This window comes from Gavialis gangeticus, unplaced genomic scaffold (genome assembly GCF_001723915.1).
Source record: "Gavialis gangeticus isolate Ggan-Ray unplaced genomic scaffold, GavGan_comp1, whole genome shotgun sequence".
NCBI classification, from domain to species: domain Eukaryota; kingdom Metazoa; phylum Chordata; order Crocodylia; family Gavialidae; genus Gavialis; species Gavialis gangeticus.
In genome coordinates this window covers 5,841,730-5,857,176 of record NW_017729024.1, presented here as the reverse complement: position 1 = coordinate 5,857,176, position 15,447 = coordinate 5,841,730, and the positions used below count along the sequence as shown (strand labels likewise).

The 15,447-nt window shown below is 42.6% G+C and overlaps 1 long non-coding RNA gene across 1 annotated transcript; it reads left to right on the top strand.

The window, feature by feature from the left end:
• Positions 1-67: 67 nt before the first annotated feature.
• LOC109297203 lies at positions 68-5,835 on the top strand. Its single transcript, XR_002097240.1, has 2 exons — positions 68-1,247; positions 5,521-5,835. It is a non-coding gene; the product is annotated as an uncharacterized LOC109297203 (long non-coding RNA).
• The last annotated feature ends 9,612 nt before the right edge of the window (positions 5,836-15,447 follow it).

Genomic DNA, 15,447 nt, shown 5'->3' with positions numbered 1-15,447 from the left:
AACCACCTGGGCTGACCTCTGCAGCCTTACCTGGGGTCTGAGGGCCTCCAAGAGCTGCAGCCATGGCAATCTAGCAGCACAGAGCCTGGCCAGGTTAGAGCTGGAGCATGGCTCTGGCCAGCCAGGCTTCAGTTTCTGGCTGCACATCCTGCCACCACGTGCACCACCCTGCTTTAAGATGTGGGGTTTTTTTACCCTGGGATCTCCTGTCAATCCCCCACAAAATCCTTAGGATTGCCTTGTGCCACCCCTGCAACGTAAAAGCTACGTTTTATACTGAGGAATACTCCTATTCCAACTGAGAAATACTCTTCTTTATGGGGAGAAGCATGGTGATTGAAGTGTTGTTCCATCACAGACGTGCGCAGCTGCTGTAGTGACCCTGAGGCCAAGGAGCTCAACTAATTAATCTAGTATATATTATGTGCTAAAGGCCAGTCTTCATTTACTCCAGGTGTAGGGGTCTGCATAATCCCAGAACCTGGTGATACTGTTCAGTTTTGGCTGTGTTTCAGTGCCACAATTTGGCTTGTGACTTATTGTGGATCTATCAGCAAAACTACTGAAGTAACAATGTAGTCAAATCATGTTAGTCACAATCTTGTTTATTGGTTAAGTCTTCTCCTTCATGGTATGCAATAACGTGAGTATATTAAAAAGTAGATTTATACACACAAAATATTTGGTACTGTTCTAACAGGAGAAAATTTTGTAGCAATTTGTAAATGTATTCACATCAACTTCATTTAGTGGTAGTCTATTCTAGTTAGGTCAACGTAGCTTTTTGAATATCCCAGCCTTGGTTTTGAAGTGACTGCTATTTTTACCAGAAAGCATTTTTTCTTCACAATGGTTACTCTAGTGAGAAATGAGAACTGCCTATTGCTGGGGAATTGGGTGATCATTGTTTGATTAAACTGTTCCTTTCCCTTTTTTTTTTATATTTTAAGTATCTTGGAAATGATGCTATGTTAAAAAAACTTTGGGTTTTTTATGTTGTTTTAGCATACAATGTCAGGCTTACAGATGAGGTGGTGTGGGTTAAGAATGGAAACACGTTTTATAGACTCCCCATCTCATTTAATTACTTTTCATTTTTGGATTGCTGTGTATTTGTTAGATAAACTGTCTTTCCTTCCTATTACTGCAATGGTCATGTTAATGAAGAGACCTCTTCAGTCCGGGGTTGTGAGCTGAATAAGCAACTCATTTAATGTGAAACTGAAGCTCCCTGAGATTCTGATGTGGTACGTACCATATCGAGGCTAGTTCAAGTCCCTGGCTTCAAATATTCCAGACTGGTCCATGGAATATGAACAAAAATGGCTTGGACAGTGATTTTATTTTATTTAACTTCTTTTCAATTCACTGTTTGAGATAGATGATAATGGTGACCGAGCTGTTTACTGACAAGTCAGAAGCTATTTTTTTTTAAGAGACTAAGTTTTGGATTTGGGGTATTATAAAGGCCTGCTCCTTTTGTCTTAGTCTTCTCAGAGCTCCTATGGTCTTGCAGGACATGTCTACATGAGACATTGTCACTGTTGCAATGAGCTACAGTGATGTATCTCATTGCTATGGTGACATAGCATCAGCAGGCATGAACCGTGATGCTGATGCTACTGTGCAGTAGTGTCGGAAACGACTCGTGTAGTGCCAGGACTGCACAGTAACGGCGATTACTGTTCAGTCTGGCATGCATGTATATGTGCCTGCAGAAAACTTTTAAAGAGATTTCCAAGCCCTTCAAGAACTTCTGCAGCTATTACTGTACATTGCTGATTAGATTCCATTTATCTTCTTCATAGAGAATAAATAATAGGTATCCATTGTTTACTGTGGCTATAATTTTATCTAGGCTTCTGCTAATGTTATAAAACATGCACCCAAAGCTTATGTTTATGCAATCACTTGAATTCTGAAGTGGGATTATGGTTCAGACCTTGCGTGGACGCACACCTTTTTGGCCACCAAAGTGTTGGTTCTGAAGCTGGTGTGGGGAACATGCCATTTAGAAACCAACTCTAATTGTGGGTATGATAGTTGTTTTTTTTGTTGTGGTTTTTTTTTTGGCATGGAATTAATACCTATAAACAACCATGTTTACGATGAACTAATAAAAGTAAGTGGGTTTAAAGATACCATAAACATGCTGTTTCTTAATTTCTGGTTTAATTATCAAAGTCCATTCAGTACATTGTAAACTGTATTAACTGTCATTTGATTATTGCACCCAGAGGAAGCCAGTTTGAGTACTCATAAAATATGTCCTAGAGCTACTAGTGTGTTACAAAATGTAGCTTACAGTTTTAATACAGCTGCTGTTGGCAGCTTCTGTTGTTGCATAAACTTAATTACCATTGAATGTATAACATCAGTGAATAACAAGTGTTAAATGACACACGATCAATAATTCATTTGTTAGCATGGTATCTTTTACTATGAATGACCTTGCAAGGAAGACAAGGTAAATAACTTCCTCTTTTTTGGCATCTTATCTGTAGCCAATAGAACATACAAATCTTACTATTGACTCTTCTTTTCATATACAGCATAATTGTACCTTCTATATCTAATGATTAGAAAAAATAATAATTGCCTATAAAACCATGGTAAAAAAACGGCTGGTGTCTTTAAATTCTATTGTTTCCTAAAGCAGTTTGTAGTAGTAGAGGAAAAATAACAATTCCGATGCTATCAGTCTGGTTTCAAGTTCAAGAGCTAGTGGATACTACTAGCCAATAGTAAGTCTCAAATTGGATTTTTGCAAATAGCTGCACAGTGATGCTGAACATAAAACAACTTTGAAGGCGTTCATGTCTATGTTCTAGTACAACTAGTTTAGTAATGCCTTCCCTCACAAATTGTTACATCAGGCTTTTTCCTCTATAATATCCCTCTTACAAATCTTATGTTTTGCTTTTGAACACAGCAGGGGTTCAAAACCTTATGGTTACCAGAACTCTAATTTGCTGCTGCTGCTGCTGCCTCTAGCATATGAGCAACAATACAACCTGGATGCTGTTTCAGGACCAATTCTCCACTGTATTTGGTGGGAGTCTTTGCATTAGTTTCAACGAGAGGGTGGGCCCTAAATGGCTGACCATATTAGTGCTCTTTGTCTAGATCATCTGTCTTTGGAATCGTGTTATGATGCTACTGCAGTATGTAGGTCACTAGGCACAGATTGTATGACAGAGTGCTCTTAATGCTGAAAAACTGAGGGTGGAGAGAGAACATGAATTAAGATTTATTTTGGTGTGAAGGTCTTTGTTATCTGAGAGGTTAATTCCATGTGAATGCGATTGCAGAGACCTTTGCAATGGCTCTGACTCAGTGGGTGTGTTTACATGAGATGCTACAGCTCATTGCTACCGCTCAGTAGCATTGCCAGGCACTAACCATGCAGTGATGATACTGCACAGTAGCTTGTTGCTACTGCAAAATAGCATCTGGCAAAAACTGTGTGGTGATGGTACTGCGCAATAATGCCAGTTACTGCAATGTGCAGGTAGTGCATAGTCATTTAGTACTTGCTCTAAATGCATAAGAAAATACGAAATGACTATGCTGTAACAACTACACAGTCTGCCACGTGTGGACGCGGCCAGGAGCTCACAAGTGTGGAGTACAGTCTGCTTGTGTTCCTACATCACTAAAATTTTTGCATAAATGGACTTCTAAGAGTACAAATTACTTCCTTAAGTATAAAGAGATTACACTTTTTTTATTGACAAGCAAAAATGTGCTGAACATTGCAATACATCTGGAAGTTGAACGCTAACTTTGATTAACTGAGTTAATTAGTTTGCAGATCCCAACTGTGCATAACATTTTCTTTCCAGTTATTATTGGCTCCATTTCAGAAATGATCAGTTGAGGGGGCCCACTATAAACAATCTCCAATTTTATCATGAATGTGGAATTACCTACAGAATTTTTTAATGTAAGGTTTTGTAGAGGAGGGGGATAGAGGGAGGAGAAAGTCACCTCTCCCGTACAACATGGACATATTTCAATATGCTGGAGCAAAAGCCAGTGCTTATACAGTGAGAACTTAAAATATATGTATTTAAATAATTTCTTTTTGTGGCCCTCCAGGTGTCGCTGTTGGTCAGAACAAAACCCACTAAACAAGCAGTGTCCTTGCTTTTTAGTTTGCCCTTTTGCCCATGAGGTTGCTATAGAACAGCCTTTGCATTCATTAGGCAGATGGGTAAAACAAGCCTCTCTCTTTTTTAAGACTGCCTTTTATATTTCCACACATCTAGAAACATTACTTAAATGATATATACATTTACTTCATTTCACTTAAGCCTCAGTTGATAAATACAATTCTTATATAAAACACTATCATCCCCTAGTGTCAAAAAGGAATATAGTATTTTTGATTTATTTGCAGTCTAACACCCATCATATGCTAGGGGTGTGTCTACACACACTTTAATGCACAGTAGCCTATTTTACTGTGCATTATAGCATCACGTCTAAAGCCATGCTAATACGTTACTGTGCATTAAGTGTCACTGAAAAAGCATGCGCTTTCACTACTGTGCATTGGGGCAGTCTAATACACATTTAGTAGCTTACATTAGTGGTACTAAACTTAATGCATGGTAGCAAAAGCACATTAACCAGTACCTGCACATTACAGTTTAAGAGCTTTGGAGTCCTCCAAGGTACAAGAGTGCAACTTTTCTAGGAAGAACAAACCAAATTTACTAGATGCCTTACTGCCTCAATTTGGTTTTGTTCCCTTTCATACGGCAAACAGTTTCTCACATAAACTAAATGCTGTGCGACACTGACAAAGTTGCACTCGTGTATCTTGGAGGACTGCAAGTTTCATGATACCTTTTTAAGTTGGTATCGTTTACATGTCCATAGCATCTTTTATCAGGGGATCTCAAAGCTCTTAACAAACTGTAATGAAGTTAGTCTTGCAGTCTCGCTCAGATAAGGTAGCATTATTTCCCTGGACTTAGAGATGGAAAAATAAAGGCAAAAAGGGGTTAATGAACTTGCCAAGATGATACAGAGAGACTGAAAGAGAACCAAGAATAAAATCCAGATCTCTTGTCTCTAAACCCCAAAGGGTTTGTTTAATCTCCATGAACTTTCATGTTCTTTCACCTTTACTCTCTGAAAAAACTGACGAACAGACATGCTTATTGTCAGTATTTGTTTTAGATTAGTCTATAATGATGAAACATTCTGTGCCTAATATATGCCAAGTGCAATTGAGAAGGGTCTGAGCAAGTTCAGTATATATCACTGCTTTGAACTATATTCTTTCCATTACAGAACAGGAAATGCCTTACTAATGAAATGCTTATTTTTCATGAAACATTACTGAAGTACTATAATCAGGGTTATAGAGAGTGCACGTTATCCTGTTGTTGCTGGAATTATCTTTATTATTAAACAGTGCTAATATAATGCCATAAGTATATATAGCCCTTAACATTGACTCAGAATATTAACTCCTTACTTATTCAATGAATATCCCTTTGAAGCCAGTGATACTGCACAAATGACTAAGTGTTCATTAGTGTGAATGAGGGCTCCAAGTGAGGACGGACAGGATCCTTCCTCTGAACTGGATCACAACATAGAAGTAAAATAACAGGCAGGTGTGAAGGAAGAAGCTATGTACAGAGTGACATTATGGCAGTTCAAGAAGATTGCTTTTGCCTGACGGAAAGGAGCTGGATTCAAGTCCCTGAATCGGGAATGGTAAGAGATGGATACTATGAAGTAATGCAACCAATCATGGATGCACATAAAGGAGAGCCAGGGAGAGAGAGATTAAGTTCTTGCTACTTTAACAGCTTTTTAAAATTGTGTATAGTTTATATAGTTTAAGAAGAATTTAAGGGTAAATGGAAAGAAGAAAGTTTATGGGATTATGGGGGGTATTTCAGGAATGGGCATAGAATAGGAAAAGGCAGGGCCCAAAGGAAGGAGGTATAGAGGGAGGTAGATTAGCAAAGCATAGTGTCCAAAACATAAGAGATGGTTGGAGATGTGATTTGGGAGGGGGCATAGCTTTGAAACTGGAGATGAAAAACTTGGAACTAATAAAGAAAGGACAACAAAGGGAATTGAGGAAAGAGGTCAATAGAGCAGAACAGCAAGGTCAGTTTGGCAGCAGTAATTCAGATATTGGAGAGTATGTTGGGAAGCCTTGGAAGAAGATGGGATTAGTGCAGGTGGGAGGTTACCAAAGTATAGACTTGAGAGCAGGGATAGAAAGGAACAGATTCTGGATCTCTTGTAAAAGAAGAAATGATGGGATTTAGCAATATCTGTTACTGGGCAGGGAGAGAAGTCAAGGATGACTCTTGTCACAGCACTAGGAATGGGAAAGATTATGAGATGATCTACTATGAAAAAGGCAGGGACAACTGTTGACAGAATATAAATTTTGTTTTGATATTTTCTAGACAAGAAAAATGGCTGCAATCTTGCTTAGCATGTGGCTCATGTAAAAACTTTCTCTTTGTTTTTGTCAGCTCTGATGTTATAATCCATTTATTTCAAACCTTGCTGCAGCTGTATGTTTGCTAACTTTTGTGCTAGCCAATATTTGTTTAAAATGCTCCAGCATGCATACTGATTGTCATTCACTATTCTGGTTGCTTCTCACTAATTCCTTATTAAACAGTAAATACAGTAAACTAAACAAAGTAGTGCTGAATTTATTCAGGATGGGCTGTTCCAACAGAATGACTGGTACATTGGTTATTACCTGCAATTATTTTGCAAACATCTCTTCGTTAAATTGCCAGTTGGTTTGCTTCCTGCTGTGAAAAATCTGTCCATCCCTTGGACGTTAACCCATTTCCCTGAGCTCTTCTTGTAGTGAGATTGTGGCATCAGTTCATCAGTGAGTGACGGTGGATATTGCAGCTATTCTACTGACTGGTGGTGCATTTTCTCTTGTGGCTGTAGAGACTGGTGTTAGACTTGCAGGTCCTGCCATAGTGGTCACAGGTGTACATAGCACTGTGGGCTACTTTACTGACAGGCTGTTTCCTTTGGTTACATTTCCATTGTAATTCGAGTAACCATGTCTTGTCATGATGTTGAACTCCATGGTTGAGAAGGGTCCACTACTTTGACCTGTCTCTTGCTAAAGTCTCCCCAAAGTAGTCAGATTAAGACATTGGCAAATGAGTGTGACAGGTTCACAAATGCTAAGCAATTTGCCTTGTCCACAGCAAGTCTGTGGTCACGTGGGGAATAGAGCACAGATTTCGTGCCAGAACACTGGTTTAACCACTTGGACAATGCTGCTACTGATGCTGCTTCATCACAAAGCCAGGTTGAACTACCATGAAATCACACTCCTACTTTTTATCCCTGATGACAGGAGATCTGAGGCTGCTCCTGCTGTAGTTAAAGGGAGTTCTGAGATAGACTTACATGAGACAAGACTTCAGTACACTTTTTTTTTTCCCAGAGGATCTGCTGCCTGAAATCTCTCATCTACAGTAACTCTTGCTTGCCTTGAATTGCCTTGCCACAGTGTGACCTTCTTGTAGTGCCTCCCTTCCGTGGTGGAAATGAAGGTGCCTGGTGTAACCTTTCCAAGGTAGCTGTAGTATTGATTGGGATTAGCCTCTGGTTGGGAATGTGAAGGGAGCAGCTCCTGCTGGAACAGAGGTTTCTCAGAGCTCTGAGAACAATGATCCTCTTCTCATTCTCTGGGTTTAGAGTCATCATTAACCCTGATTTACATGAGTAGGAACTATATATACTTGTATGTCAGGCTTTGTAAGTAGACAAAGTTCTTTGGGTGAATCTGGTATCTTTTATTAGACCAACTTAAATAGCTGGAAAAAAACAATTTAACAAGCTTTCGGGTTTAAAAACCCTTCGTCAAAGTGAGGAAGTTTCTGCAGTTGGTGTGTGCTCTTCCTGGATGGAATGAATAGTAACGAAGCCAGAGGCTTCTTTGTCCAACTATTTTTTTCCAACTATTTGAGTTGGTCTAATAAAAGATATCAGATTCCCCCAAAGAACTTTGTCTGCCTATGTCCGTAGACTAACACGGCTACAATCTACGCCCCGGGTTTCATAAGTGAGAGCTGAGAAATAGCCTCCCAAACCCCCCACTGAGCTTAGTGCCTAGAGACTCTCTCCTTTTTGTTTTAACCATCCCTAAAATAGGAATTGCTCTCTGTTGGGAAGGACCTGATAAAAGATTTATAAACTTTAGCAAGGTAAAAAACACCAAGGGCTAGAGACAGAGATTACACATACTCACCAATATGAATGATTGGAAACTGGTTCAAATCTAACACAACAGAGGAACATAGTGACAAGGGAGAAGAACATAGGCTAAACTTACCTCTTTCTCACCATTCTGAATCACTGGTGCCAGAACCAGCCAGTGCCTCCTCCCAGGACCAGAAAGCAGATTTGTTTAAACCTGGCTACTTTTCCAGAGGCATGACAAGCAGTTTTTGTGCCTTGGGCAGTGGCAGTGGCCAAGGTGGTGAATGGTGGCTAGACTGGCAGTATTCAGCAATCATATGCCCCTCTAAGCTGGTGCCAGGGCTCAAACCCTGCCTGCCTGCTACCATAGCCAGGGGTGGATCCAGAGTGGGTGCAGTGGCATACTCACATCACCCTTTCTGACTACACATCAGGAGCAGCGGCTGGGACATTCATAAGTCTCAAAGGTAAGAATTTCTCCCTTTCCCTTCCCTTCCATGCTCAGACATGTCCCCTCCCGCCCCATTTCCCTGTTCCTCACCTGCCAGTGACCCCAGGTGTTAGGGGAGCTCCTGTCTTGCTCCAGGCAGGTGGCATGGGGGCTGGGTTTAACCTGGTGGTGGTGTCAGTGACGGTGGGCAGGTGCCCCTTCTCTGCGTGCCCCGCCCCGTGTTTTCTGCCAGCCTACAACCGGCATAAAGAAAGGGAACCTGCCCACTCGCCCCCACCACTGCCACCATCCTAGGTGGAGCCCAGCCTCTGTGCAGCCTAGCTAGAGTAGGACAGGAGCTTCCCTCCCCCTTGGGACAGCATGGACACTGGTGGCAGCGGGTGAGGGAGGGGAGAAGGGGAGGCGACGTATCTCTGAGAACGGAGGAGAAAGAAAGTGGGGGGATGCTTTCCTTCTTTGGGATTTAACGTCCCCATTTGCTGCTCCCAGGGTGCTGTGTGCCTGTCCCAGTAGGAAGGAGGAGAGGGAGGAGTCTGGGAGTGAGAGGTGCAGCCACCCCTTCAGTGCTGGTCGCTGCTCCTGCACCCCTCTTTATAAAACCCTGGATCCACTTCTGCCTGTCGATTTTTCAACTCAACTTTGCGGGTGAGCAAAGAAGCTGATCCAGTCTTTTTGTCTGTGAAAACTTTGTCTGGTTTGCCCACGAGCAAGAAGAGGCAATGCCCAGGTACCTAAAATGATGTTTATATTGAGTGAACTTCACTGAGAAGTGCTCGGATTGAGATGTGGACTACAGAGCCCCAGGTAAGAATACAGGTCCAATTCCTTGAAGGCCCTTAAATGCCTACCTCCTACTGAAATAAATGTTAGTTATGTGCTTAATATGCATGAGCCACAAGTCCCAAAACATCTAATGCAAAGTCTGTGTTCTTGTGAACTCGTGATTATAAGAACCCCTTATAGTCATGCAAATACTAATTATTTGATGACATTTCTGACTATCTTTATTTGACAGTAGTAGTACTGCAGTCTCTTCTCCCCTCCAAAGGCAACGTTTCTAGGTCTGCTTGGTATGCATCTATTTTCTAACAAGAGACCATATTTTGGTCTCAGGGACCTGGGGGAACTGCCAGCTGTGATGCGAGAAGCAGAGAGCTTTAGCAAGCTGCCTGTCTTCAATTTGCTTGGTAAATTGATTGTTCTGCCTGCCTTACAGAGCATTGCTGTCTCTTTCTTTATTGTTCCCTTTCCCTATCTATTTCTACTCCTTCCTCATTGCACTAGGAGGTTAGTGTGTATATACTGTGAAAGAAACTGACTTCTCAGAGCATTAAGCAAGCCTGTGTACCAACGGGTTCCTAGACAAAGGCTGTTAGCCAGAGCATTCATATAACTGAGAACAGGATGTGCGCACATTCCCGCCTGCCCACAGAGAAATACCTTCATCGCTGTACATTAGAGCCTGTGGCCAGGAGACTTAAAGATCAAAGTTTAGTAACAATGCATCTGAGAGACCTATGGTTAGACTGAATAAAGGACTTTGGCCATAGACATGCAAAGGATATACTTGGAAAACCTCAGCTTTGTTCCTTCCCCTGCCCTCCCCCACAAAGCATAAGCACAAATTGAGGTAACTGCATATTAATACATGGTAATTTTTTTTATTTTTTGGAAAGAGCAGCTTTTTCAGGACAACTCTTTGGTTGTACCCAGTTACCTTGAGTTGGCTACTTGCTTTTGCAGGTTTCTTGTCTCAAGGTGTTTACAGAGCCATGGCTTTCCTGTTTTAATGCAGAGCCAAAGTCAGTGGTTCCCAAACTGTGGGTTGTGACCCCAAATAGCATGGCAATATCATGGATGGGGTTGTGATAAGCAAGGATCTGGGTTTTCTGTTCACTGCAGAAAAATGTGGATTTTTTCTTTTACTGGAGAAAATGCAGGTTTTCTCCTTTAACAGTGTCATGGGTTTCTCCTTTAAAGGAGAAATGTGGGGACATGTGTGCATAAAGCAGGGAGATGTACACACAAGGTATCCCCTTGCAGGCTAGCAAAGTTCAAGCCTGCAAGGGGCTGCTCTTGGCTGGGGGGAGTGGGGGGAAGTGATTGGAGGCAGGGGGCATTACGTGCATGCATGCACATGCAGGTGTCAGCCAAGCAGCAGTGGCAAGCAATTCCTGCAGCTCCCTCCATGTAAGTCTATGGGAGTGGAGGGAAGGGGCACAGGCAATACATTAGGGGAGTGGGTGAGGCGGCAGGACAGGGGGAGAGCATGGGCAACATAATGGAGGGGAGTGCGGGGGCAAGGTGACATGGCAGGGGGGCACATGCTCCCCCCGAGACTTCTGCACCTACAGTGGAGTGCAGGGCTGAAGCAGGGCTGGATCAGCTCTGGGCAGGAGCTGCCTCTGTGGTCCAGCGGGTGGGCCCTGGTGCAGGAGGGAGTGCCGTGCTACCAAGATGAATCATGGCAGCAGTGGTGGTGTGGAGTTGTGCCACCCACTGCTGCCAGGCAGGCAGGGGGCACCTCACCTTGGCAGCCACAGCGGTGCAACACTCCCTCCTGTGCCATGTCCTGCCCGCTGGGCCATGGAGCCCCTGTGGGGAGGGCAGCAGGGTGGGAGCCCTGAACGCACAGCCCGCATACTCTGCCCCCACAGGTTCTGCTCCAGCTGGAGTCTCAAAGACTTGATGTCCCACTCAAAATCAACTGCAATTGAACATTTAATGCACTTAAGTGCTTTTGAAAATACCATCCTTTATACCTACTGGAACTGAGGCTACATGGGAAATTACCACCCTGTATGAAGTGCCTAAATCTTTTTCTTTTAGGCAAGACTCATTTGCTTCTGTCCTTCTAGACATGAAAATGTAAGCTAGTTTCACTTATGAGCACAGTAGTAATAGATATTAATGGCATGGTTGGCAGCAGATTTCTAGGAAAACATTACTCACACTAGGGGGTACTAAGGACAGGAGGCTGAAGGGCAAGTGGTTTTATCTGTCTGAAAAGTGCTATAATCCCTAAGCAATGTGCTGCTTGGCATGTCTTACAGCCAATAAAATCTTGGATCAGCAACTCTGTTCTCATTTACTGCCCCTAGAATTGCCCACTATTATGCAGATTGCTGTGTAAAATGGATGTTGTTCATTTTGCCTTCTGAAATCACCTACACAGAAGCAAATTAGTCTTTTCTTTTCTGTTGTTATTAGAACCATTAGTGCCCATCACTATCCTTTTCACCTTTCCATCATCAACTCAAGTAGCATTTGGCTGTAAAATTATTACCTTCATTTTCCTAATGAGACCTCAACTGAAGTATGGCTTTGGCCCCCAATTCTCACTGTCTCTCATCTGTGGTGGTCATTTCTGCCTCTGCTGAGGGGCTACTATTTCTCCACTTAGTCACATTCACCACTCCATTTTCTACCTAACTTGTACATATGTGTCTAATGGCCTTGCTGCACAGGACACGTTTAGCATGCATTTTATTTAGATTGTAGTAAGCATTACTGTGCTGTATGAAAAGTTAGAATGTGTATAGTAATGCTTACTATGATCTCAGCTTGTTCTGAACAGGGATGGGAACTGGCAAACCCTGATCTCAGCACTGGGTGCTGCAGCTTGCATGCCTGCCTATAAAGACATGAAACCCCCATGCCTGCAGTCTACATCCTCTCCACTGTGCCTAGGGACAGACATTCAAAAAGTCTGAGCCTGAATTGATTCAATCTTTGCAGGTTAGTTTAACCTGGCTAGGCTAAATCAGTTTTGTAACCAGACAGACATTCCAGAAATGCAGGCATCTGCCTGCAGTGACTCAAGCTAGCAGCTGGGGGGCACGAGAGCAGCCCTCCCTTCCCCTCCACACTACTGAGCGGAGGGGGGTGTGGCCAGGCCCCAGCAGGATGCTGTGATTATGGAGGGTTCTCCCCCTTCCTGAACAGACCAGCTGGGAATGTTTATCACCTCTAACTCAGTGTTTATCACCCCTTTAAGAAAACAGAAGGATATTACCAGCTACCTGTTGATTTTGCCTTTGTCCATGTGCCACAGCTCAGAGGTAGCTAGGAGGCGGTCTGCTTGCTAATGCTGAGAGGTGTCTGTGAGGGACAGGGGAATGCCTGCTTAGCAGAGGGTGTGTGTGTGGGGGGAGGGAGGGTGGAGGGGGGATGGAACAGAAGCCAGGCAGACACCTGCAGGGACTGCTGAAGTTGCAGCCAGGGAGCAGAGAGGAGGGGCCAGCCCTGCTGTGGAGCAGAGAGCCCTGCCCAGCCCAGAGAGCACGTTGGGAGTGTCTGGTTTATCTTAAACCAGCAAGAGGTCTGGGACAGACATTGCATAAACCAGTTTGAGCCAAGTCAGTTAAACCTGGTTGAATATAGCATCAGACTTATCTCAAACCGGTTTCAGCCATTCTTAGACTGGTTTATGTGCACTGAAGATCTATTCTGTTACAGGTTTAAACCAGTTTCTGATCACTTAAACTGGTCTGCGTGTAATGTCTGTCCCTAGCCTGCTTGCTCAGCCCAGGAGCACCTGCCCATGCACGCTGGCATTATCTGGGTCTCTGCCACAGGTGGAGAGAGGCACAAGAAACTGAGCCTGGGAGGGTGCTGCCCCTGTCACCTGCCACTAGTCCTTGGGGTGAGCTGGGTCTCTCCTGCTCCAGTCCAACAGTAACTGAACACATGTTACCTAATATGATCTGGAGATACTTCTTGTGCAAAATGTTGTAACTTCGCTACGATACAACTGCACTGAGTTCAGGTTTTCCTGCTTGAATGTGTGGATGGTGGCAGTTAACATGTCCTTAGCGCAACAAGTGACGCAACCTTAACTAACAACTGTATATGTATGTGAGGAATCAAATCCTATGTTTTTAATGTGGAGTCTTTTGGCCTAATCAGGCCTTTCATATTTTGCATTTTATTATCAGTACTTTGCTGACAGTTTATCCTCTAGCTGTTGAAGAAGCTTTCTTCTCTTCCTTCCTTCTGACCATTTCCAGGGCCCCGGCTGGGGAAGACAATCCTAGGTTCCCCAGCCATCCAATACAAAACTTGTTCTAGTTGCTGTATTGGTAAGCTTGCCTAGGTTTGGACTGGACCAACTTCAGCTGTTCAGCTGTGTTTGTTGGAAGTAAGAAAACACCATAATTTTGTTAGTAAGTCTCAAAGCTTGTCCTCCCATCCTATTTCCCGCTGCCATCTAAAACAGCACGTATTCATCATTCTTGAACAACGTGCCAAAGCTTTTGCCTCAGGTGCTCTGCAAGGCCCAACAGGTGTTGATCACAATACAGCTGGTAACCATAGCAAAGCAGAACGTTAGCCTAATGACATGAAACTGCAGTACAGATACCTCATGCACCAGTTTATTCCTTTACCTGGAATGGAAAGTGCCATGCTTTAAGTTCAAAACAGGCAGCAATCCTTTCTTCCTCCTCCCCTCAGCCATCCGTGTGTAGCCTGCAGTTGTGACTGTGAAAGCCCAAAACAAAAACTTGCTGGATGTAATGTATATGTAATATGACAGGGGCAGCTGATAGTTGGACCAATAAAAGATATCACAAAAAAGTCATACAGTCATAGTCAAAGTAATAGAATCAGTGGACTGGAACAGACATGAAGTCCTTCCCTCTTGGATAATTCCTGGCCCATCATGGCTTCAGCGTCACATTAACTACCATCACATCACTACCAGGGGAAGGTGATAGCACTTCCACAGTAAGCTTGATTCTTGGCATTTAAAATTCAACACAAGTTTTGAAAATCCATTTTTGGATGTGGGAGAGCAAAACTCCTCTAATACTGTTTCCCATTGTAGCAGACAGGGGTGTACTAGTTTAAACAAAAAATTTGGGGTCCAGGTGACTTGCTGATTCATATCACTTAGCAGCCTTGTTACCCCAGCACTTGCAATGCTGGAAGCACTTTGTCTGAAAAAAATTATACTAATGTAAACAAGCAGAGGAGTCCTCTCAAGGGCTTTTTCCTAAAATAAAAGAGTTTGTATTTATTTCCTAAAATAAAAGAGTTCCTATTTATGACAAAAATGCCAGAGTAGCAAGAAAAAATGCAGCCACAGTAATAGGGTTTGGGCATTTGGATCTTCACTTTCAAAGAGATTTTGTGTACCTTTGCTTGTATATGACGACATAAAAGGCAGAGCTGGATTAACACATAGGCAAACTAGGCACATGCTTAGGGCCCTAAATGAAGAAAGGGCCCAGTTGTGCTTATTTTACATATTATAATTATTGAGTGAAAAAAGTAATATAAAATATACAGTGTTAAGTAGGGGCCCACAAGTTTGTTTGTCTAGGGCCTACTAAAGGGTTAATCTGGCCCTGCTAAGGGGATCTCCACACTCTGAATAACAGACTGCTTTAAGGATGTCTCAGACTCCACATACAGTTTTAGGCATCCAAAATCAAGTCATTTTTGACCATCAAGACTTTAAATATACACATGCACACACGCTTAACAACTGCTAGCTAAACTTTATAATGTCTTATAAAGTTTATTTTCTTATTTCATGTTTTCTTTCTGGTATCCTCATCCTAAACTGTTCCTCAATGTAGCAATAGAGCTTTATCATGTTTTTGTAGGTCCAATATAAGTTTGTTTCAGTAGGATGAATTGAAACAATATTTTAATCTGCTTCTCATAGCTGGGAACATTCCTTATTGCCACAGAATATTTTTTTGAACTTTGGGATTTGTGCAAAAATATTTTTTGTTGAATGAAAAGAGCAGTGAATGGGTTTGAAA